This window comes from Triticum dicoccoides, chromosome 2A, assembly GCF_002162155.2.
Source record: "Triticum dicoccoides isolate Atlit2015 ecotype Zavitan chromosome 2A, WEW_v2.0, whole genome shotgun sequence".
NCBI classification, from domain to species: domain Eukaryota; kingdom Viridiplantae; phylum Streptophyta; class Magnoliopsida; order Poales; family Poaceae; genus Triticum; species Triticum dicoccoides.
In genome coordinates this window covers 498,440,808-498,450,166 of record NC_041382.1, presented here as the reverse complement: position 1 = coordinate 498,450,166, position 9,359 = coordinate 498,440,808, and the positions used below count along the sequence as shown (strand labels likewise).

The 9,359-nt window shown below is 38.6% G+C and overlaps 1 pseudogene; it reads left to right on the top strand.

The window, feature by feature from the left end:
• Positions 1–8,138: 8,138 nt before the first annotated feature.
• On the top strand, positions 8,139–8,605 carry LOC119359489 (annotated as a pseudogene).
• The last annotated feature ends 754 nt before the right edge of the window (positions 8,606–9,359 follow it).

Genomic DNA, 9,359 nt, shown 5'->3' with positions numbered 1-9,359 from the left:
GTTGTGATGTTTGATAGCACACAAAGTGTTCCTCCAGTATTCGGGAGTTGCATAATCTCATAGTTAGAGGAATATGTATAAGTCATGAAGAAAGCAATATCAATAAAACATTTATAATGAGCTAACGGATGGGTCTTGTCCATCACATCATTCTCTAATGATGTGATCCCGTTCATCAAATGACAACACATGTCTATGGTCAGGAAACTTAACCATCTATGATTAATGAGCTAGTCAAGTAGAGGCATACTAGGGACACTCTGTTTTGTCTATGTATTCACACATGTACTAAGTTTCCGGTTAATACAATTCTAGCATGAATAATAAACATTTATAATGATATAAGGAAATATAATTAACAACTTTATTATTACTTCTAGGGCATATTTCCTTCAACGTAGACACACAGTCTCTACCCAGCCAAGTTTCTCTCTCTAACATACACATGAACACCCTCTCTCTAACACACACACCTCTCTACTCTCTGTGTCTCTTTTCTCTCTATCGCTCTTTCTCTCTCTCTCTCTCTCCCTCGCATACACACACACACAAACACAGACACGTTTCCTAGCTAGCCAGCTCTCTCACACTACAAGAAATATGTCAACTAGTGACCTTCTATCAGTGACCCTGGAAGAATTGGTCATAGATATATGACCATTTCAGACCAATTGGTCAAAAGCTGTTCGGGGGGCTCCAAACCCTAAACTATAACGACCATTTTGGTCAGAAAGGTCGTAATTTCCTTACACGAAATGGTCATAAAGCAGATAACACTGGTCTACTGCCTTATTTCTAGATGATCATGACCAATATAGATGGTCATAACCTTGTAAATTGTGGTGGGTTGCTATGACTAGGCGCCACCTCATCAGTTTTGCCTATGTGTCATGTCCATGTGGCAGTTTTTGCCCTAGGTTGTGAAGCAACCTATATTTCTGTCATTCCCAAAATTCCCAAAAAATCTCATAAATTCTTTGGGTCATATATTCATCAAATATGTAAAAATCCTTACTTGCCTAGTTGAAAACTAATTCAACAATATCCATTTTCCTATTCTGTTCACAACAACACTTTATGAAGGAAGTGCTATTTATATATTCTTGATTGCCCTCGGAATTTTTGGGCACTCTTTCCTATCCAAATCATTACCGCATGACAAAATTCAGCTCCATTTTCCTAGCAAACCTTCCTCGGCAAATTTCCAAAGTTTTTGTCCACCTAGAAGCACTGTGAAGGAAGTACCTTTTTTATATCTCGAAATGACATGAAATTTATAATGTTCCTTCATATGCCCAAATTATCACCCTCCTCCAAATTGCAGCTCAGTCAAATCAACTATGTGAGCGCAGGTTTAATTTATATTTTATGGCCAAATTGGCACGTTGCAAAGCAAGTGTTATATAGACCCCTCCTATTACCCTCAAACTTTTCGGGCACTCTTCCATACCGAAATCATTGCCACATGATAATATTCAGCTCAATTTTCCTAGTAAATCTTTCTCGGGAAATTTACAAAGTTTCTACCTCGAGAGAAGCTTTGTGAAGTAAGTACTAGCTAGGCTTACCCAAATGATCTGAAAATTTACCAGCGCATGACCATACCTATGTAACTTACCTACACCAATTTTTAGCTCATTTCATTCATCCAATCTCTCTCACAAGTTTTCGCAAGTTTTTGTCCATAGAAGAGCATTGTGAAGGAAGTACTACTTTGGCATGTCCAAATGGTATCGACTTTCTACAATGCTTTCCTATGCCCAAATAACCATCCTCCACCAAATTTCAGCTCAATCCATTCATTATTTTGAGCTCAGCTTCAACATTCATATTTTTGTCCAATGTGGTACTTTGCAAAGCAAGTACCACCTAGGCTCCTCCTTTTGAGCTGAAACTTTGTGAAGACGGTCTTCTTAGAAACTGATCATCCTCAGCCAAAAACACACGCCCATTAGCCATGTACATTTCCTATACCGCTAATCAAACACTTGGCTGCTAATTCATGTTTGAGCATCGATCGGTCTCCTCGTGAGAATCTTATGTTGTAATTTTCTTCCTAGCACCTACCCGGGGAGTGCCCAACCCACTAGACATGCCTAGGCCGCCCAGAACATATGGCAACGCCACGGTCACGCGGTGACCACACGGCGAGCATGCGAGTTTACGCGCTCTAGAGTTGGAGCCCTCGGCCACCGTCCAAACCTCGACGTATCGCCACCAAACCATGTATTTATGATTAAATAGGTACTTATGTTACTAGAATGATTTTTGGAAAAAATAAATAGCAAACTATGAGGCAGCTGCAGTTCAAATTTGACCCGCTTCCAACTGAATCGGCGGAAATTTGTCTTTTTCACGAGAGGTGGATCAAAACTTTTTACACCCAACCATTTTGGTTAATTGTGCATTAAATATGGACTAGTATTTTAGAAAAATGATTTGGTACAATTATGCAACAATTATTTGGGAGGTCCTTCACAAAAAAACCTCCTTTTGGGCACTCGAAAAATGGAAAATGGTTTTTTTGTCCAAAGAAAATGAAAACTTCCTTAGGCAACATTGTTTGCCATTCCAATATGCACCCTTGTGCACAATATGAGATCATTTGAACAAACTATGCCATGAATGTGGCCATAAAATTGATCATTTCGCTTGAAAGCCATTGATCTCCACACGTGATAGCTCGTTTCTGAGAACACTTTTTTAAAATAATTGCCGTATTATAAGTTTATTATTTTTCCTGGGAACTTGGCCACATATAATGACACAATGCGAAGGTTTCACATTTTTTTGTTTTTTTGAATTTTTTATGCCCTTTTCAAAATGCGGTCAAAACGGCGGGAATGATCGTTCCTAGCTAGTGTTTGAATCTTGGATTTTTTTTGGTGTTTCTCTGATTAAATAGATACTTATGTACCTAGAAAAGATTTTTGGAAAAAATAAAGAGCAAACTACAAGGTAGCTACAGTTCAAATTTTACCCGCTTCCAACTGAATCGGTGGAAATTTGTCTTTTTCACGAGAGGTGGATCAAAACTTTTTACACCCAACCATTTGGTTAATTGTGCATTAAATATGGCCTAGTATTTTAGAAAAATGATTTGTTCCAATTATGCAACAATTATTTGGGAGGTCCTTCACAAAAAAAACTCCTTTTGGGCACTCGAAAAATGGAAAATGGTTTTTTCGTCCAAAGAAAATGAAAACTTCCTTAGGCAACATTGTTTGCCATTACAATATGCGCCCTTGTGCACAATATGAGATCATTTGAACAAACTATGCCATGAATGTGGCCATAAGATTAATCATTTGGCTTGAAAGCCATTGATCTCCACACATGACAGCTCGTTTCTGAGAACACTTTTTTAAAATAATTGCCGTATTACAAGTTTATTATTTTTCCTGGGAACTTGGACACATATAATGACACAATGCGAAGGTTTCCCAATTTTTTATTTTTTTTATTTTTTATGCCCGTTTCAAAATGCAGTCAAAACAGCGGGAATGATCATTCCTAACTAGTGGTTGAATCTTGGGATTTTTTTGGTGTTTCTTTGATTAAATAGATACTTATGTACCTAGAAATGATTTTTGGAAAAAATAAAGAGCAAACTACAAGGTAGCTACAGTTCAAATTTGACCCGCTTCCAGCTGAATAGGCGGAAATTTGTCTTTTTCACGAGAGGTGGATCAAAACATTTTACACCCAACCATTTTGGTTAATTGTGCATTAAATATGGACTAGTATTTTAGAAAAATGATTTTGTACAATTATGCAACAATTATTTGGGAGGTCCTTCACAAAAAAACCTCCTTTTGGGCACTCGAAAAATGGAAAATGGTTTTTTCGTCCAAAGAAAATGAAAACTTCCTTAGGCAACATTGTTTGCCATTCCAATATGCACCCTTGTGCACAATATGAGATCATTTGAACAAACTATGCCATGAATGTGGCCATAAGATTGATCATTTCGCTTGAAAGCCATTGATCTCCACACGTGATAGCTCGTTTCTGAGAACACTTTTTTAAAATAATTGCCGTATTACAAGTTTATTATTTTTCCTGGGAACTTGGCCACATATAATGACACAATGCGAAGGTTTCCCAATTTTTTGTTTTTTTTTGAATTTTTTATGCCCTTTTCAAAATGCGGTCAAAACGGCGGGAATGATCGTTCCTAGCTAGTGCTTGAATCTTGGAATTTTTTTTGGTGTTTCTCTGATTAAATAGATACTTATGTACCTAGAAAAGATTTTTGGAAAAAATAAAGAGCAAACTACAAGGTAGCTACATTTCAAATTTGACCCGCTTCCAACTAAATCGGTGGAAATTTGTCTTTTTCACGAGAGGTGGATCAAAACTTTTTACACCCAACCAGTTGGTTAATTGTGCATTAAATATGGCCTAGTATTTTAGAAAAATGATTTGTTCCAATTATGCAACAATTATTGGGAGGTCCTTCACAAAAAAAACTACTTTTGGGCACTCGAAAAATGGAAAATGGTTTTTTCGTCCAAAGAAAATGAAAACTTCCTTAGGCAACATTGTTTGCCATTACAATATGCGCCCTTGTGCACAATATGAGATCATTTGAACAAACTATGCCATGAATGTGGCCATAAGATTAATCATTTGGCTTGAAAGCCATTGATCTCCACACATGACAGCTCGTTTCTGAGAACACTTTTTTAAAATAATTGCCATATTACAAGTTTATTATTTTTATTGGGAACTTGGCCACATATAATGACACAATGCGAAAGTTTCCCAATTTTTTATTTTTTTTTATTTTTTATGCCCGTTTCAAAATGCAGTCAAAACAGCGGGAATGATCATTCCTAACTAGTGGTTGAATCTTGGGATTTTTTTGGTGTTTCTTTGATTAAATATATACTTATGTACATAGAAATGATTTTTGGAAAAAATAAAGAGCAAACTACAAGGTAGCTATAGTTCAAATTTGACCCGCTTCCAGCTGAATAGGCGGAAATTTGTCTTTTTCACGAGAGGTGGATCAAAACTTTTTACACCCAACCATTTTGGTTAATTGTGCATTAAATATGGACTAGTATTTTAGAAAAATGATTTGGTACAATTATGCAACAATTATTTCGTAGGTCCTTCACAAAAAAACCTCCTTTTGGGCACTCAAAAAATGGAAAATGGTTTTTTCATCCAAAGAAAATGAAAACTTCCTTAGGCAACATTGTTTGCCATTCCAATATGCACCCTTGTGCACAATATGAGATCATTTGAACAAACTATGCCATGAATGTGGCCATAAGATTGATCATTTCGCTTGAAAGCCATTGATCTCCACACGTGATAGCTCGTTTCTGAGAACACTTTTTTAAAATAATTGCCGTATTACAAGTTTATTATTTTTTCTGGGAACTTGGCCACATATAATGACACAATGCGAAGGTTTCCCAATTTTTTGTTTTTTTTGAATTTTTTATGCCCTTTTCAAAATGCGGTCAAAACGGCGGGAATGATCATTCCTAGCTAGTGTTTGAATCTTGGAATTTTTTTGGTGTTTCTCTGATTAAATAGATACTTATGTACCTAGAAAAGATTTTTGGAAAAAATAAAGAGCAAACTACAAGGTAGCTACAGTTCAAATTTGACCCGCTTCCAACTGAATCGGCGGAAATTTGTCTTTTTCACGGGAGGTGGATCAAAACTTTTTACACCCAACCATTTGGTTAATTGTGCATTAAATATGGCCTAGTATTTTAGAAAAATGATTTGTTCCAATTATGCAACAATTATTTGGGAGGTCCTTCACAAAAAAACTCCTTTTGGGCACTCGAAAAATGGAAAATGGTTTTTTCGTCCAAAGAAAATGAAAACTTCCTTAGGCAACATTGTTTGCCATTACAATATGCGCCCTTGTGCACAATATGAGATCATTTGAACAAACTATGCCATGAATGTGGCCATAAGATTAATCATTTGGCTTGAAAGCCATTGATCTCCACACATGACAGCTCGTTTCTGAGAACACTTTTTTAAAATAATTGCCGTATTACAAGTTTATTATTTTTCCTGGGAACTTGGCCACATATAATGACACAATGCGAAGGTTTCCCAATTTTTATTTTTTTTATTTTTTATGCCCGTTTCAAAATGCAGTCAAAACAGCGGGAATGATCATTCCTAACTAGTGATTGAATCTTGGGATTTTTTTGGTGTTTATTTGATTAAATAGATACTTATGTACCTAGAAATGATTTTTGGAAAAAATAAAGAGCAAACTACAAGGTAGCTACAGTTCAAATTTGACCCGATTCCAACTGAATAGACGGAAATTTGTCTTTTTCACGAGAGGTGGATCAAAACTTTTTACACCCAACCATTTGGTTAATTGTGCATTAAATATGGCCTAGTATTTTAGAAAAATGATTTGGTCCAATTATGCAACAATTATTTGGGAGGTCCTTCACAAAAAAAACCTCCTTTTAGGCACTCGAAAAATGGAAAATGGTTTTTTCGTCCAAAGAAAATGAAAACTTCCTTAGGCAACATTGTTTGCCATTCCAATATGCACCCTTGTGCACAATATGAGATCATTTGAACAAACTATGCCATGAATGTGGCCATAAGATTAATCATTTGGCTTGAAAGCCATTCATCTCCACACATGACAGCTCGTTTCTGAGAACATTTTTTTAAAATAATTGCTGTATTACAAGTTTATTATTTTTCCTGGGAACTTGGCCACATATAGTGACACAGTGTGAAGGTTTCCCAATTTTTTGTTTTTTTTGAATTTTTTATGCTCGTTTCAAAATGCGGTCAAAACGGCGGGAATGATCGTTCCTAGCTAGTGTTTGAATCTTGGAATTTTTTTGGTGTTTCTCTGATTAAATAGATACTTATGTACCTAGAAATGATTTTTGGAAAAAATAAAGAGCAAACTACAAGGTAGCTACAGTTCAAATTTGACCCGCTTCCAGCTAAATCGGCAGAAATTTGTCTTTTTCACGAGAGGTGGATCAAAACTTTTTACACCCAACCATTTGATCAATTGTGCATTAAATATGGCCTAATATTTTAAAAAATTGATTTGATCCAATTTGTCAACAAATATATTATAGGTCCTTCACAAAAAAACTCATTTCAGGGATTTGAAAAATGAAAAATGTCTTTTTTGCCAAAAAAACTCATGTCTCACGACACCTTTTTAAATATATTTATCTTTTTCATGTTTGTTATTTTTTTATGAAAACTTGTTCATGTTTTGGTGACACAATGAGAAGGTTTTCCATTTTCTTTTTGAATTTCTCAAGTCATAAAATAGCTAACATGATTTTAATGCATTTATTTTTAGGCAACTATGACCTATTTAGATGGTCACAACATCATACTACATTCTGATTGGTCCGTGGACCTCTCACGCGGATCGTGCATCATACGCCGTCGGATGCTCGCGGATCCAACGGCCATCCTCAACCCTTCCACACTAACTCCGAAACCCTAGGTCATTTTCAATCCACCCCCCGCCTCCTTTCTTTCCTCGCTCCCTTCTCCTCCTCTCCCCTTCCAAGTCTTCTCTGTCGCGACGCCGCACCTCCCACGATTCGATCCAATCCTCTCCCCCGATCCCACCTGCCGGCGGCGACCTCCTGTCAACCAGCCCCGCCGGCGGCCTCCAGATCCAACCCAGCTCAAGCCCAACTCCTACCCCGTGACCATGGCCATGGCAGGGGGAGCCTGAATCCCTAGCCCGTGGTGGCTAGGGTTTCGGTCGCCTCCAACTCGATCCCGCGCTGCTCCGGTGAATCCCAAGCCCTCCAGCGCCGATCCATCTCCGGGATGGCCTTGATCTGCTCGAGGACGACCGGTTCTTCGTCAACCTGCAAGGATGCGCGCCGGCAGCAGCGATCTCCTCTCCGGTGAGCCCTCCCATGGCGACCAGGATGGTCTCCCCCTCCCAAATCCATCACGGTCTCCAAAATCTCCCTCTGCTCCTCAATGTCCGACCCATCTCCCCTCTCAGATTTCAGTTTTTTTCTTGATTTGGTACGGTGGTGGTTCGCCTCTATCCCCCCTCTCTCACTCTCTGTGCTTGTAGCGGCTGTTCCCCCCAACCTCCGGTCCATGCGCGCGACTGTTCGTCCACTCGAGCGAGCAGGATGCTGGAAGGGAAGGCAACGGTGGAGGACACCGACATGTCGGCCAAGATGTAGCCGCAGGCCACGTCGGCGGCGTCCAGGGCGCTCGACCACTTCGACGTCCTCGACTGCCGGAGCATCATGGCGCACATCAAGAAGGTGAGAAACTTGCCAATACCGCACCAAATCTATAGCCTCTGAATCTGCAAGTAACAAGCTAGAGACAATCTTGCAAGAGAAAGAACGATGCACTTGAACATAAATCAGCAGTTAGCTGCGCAAGTGCTGCCGAGTGATTGGATCTGATTTGGACGGCTGCACTGCAGGAGTTTGACACGATCCATGGCCCGGGGTGGCAGTGTGTGGTGGGCTGCAGCTTCGGCTGCTACTTCGCGCACAGCAATGGGAGCTTCATATACTTCAAGTTCGAGTTGCTCAGGTTCCTCGTCTTCAAAGGCATGGCGGATGAGCAACCGCTACCATGCTGATCTGGTCTGTAGGTTTAAGTGACAAGGTGAGCATACAACTTGTGATGCATTTTCCTGGTCTATAGGTTTACGTGAGTTCTGATCTGATGGTGGCATTTTGCAATTCTGATCAGTTTAAATGATGGCTATTGAAGATCCATTTATACTTCCACATGGTTTGAGAATCTGGATAGAATCACTATAGCAGTTATGTGATTCGTTCTGTGGCTTGCGTTTGGTACATGGAAATAACAGAATAGAAATTTGGATTTTTTTTGACATGCCATGTAGTATACTGAAAACCGCCTTTCTTCTAGCACTGCTACACAACGCTAGTTAGGATGAGTACAACTACATTTTACTAGTACTTGCCTTGGTGATATGACACGTCCATGGTGCGATTTAATTAGATTCAGACTTTGATAGGCCAGGGCGTGTGCTTGTATTAGCATGGAACAATTACTACTAATTAATGAAGGAAGCACACTTGTTTCATAAAGGAAGATATGTCTGTGTTAGTATTAGTGTTCTTGATCTTACCTGATAGACTTGTTTTTACTAATATAAACAAATAAAATCAGATTGTTTGCATAAATCATTCTCACTTTAATTTGAGTTCTAAGTACGTAGTGTCTTTGGTTATATTATATTCAGAATTATACCTTGTGACTGAATGATGTGTTATTTAGTTAGTTAAGCAGTATCTTTAGTTTTTTTATGATTGCTCAACTCTCAATTCTGAATAAATAAGTAGCTAACCCCATTGGTTCTTTCT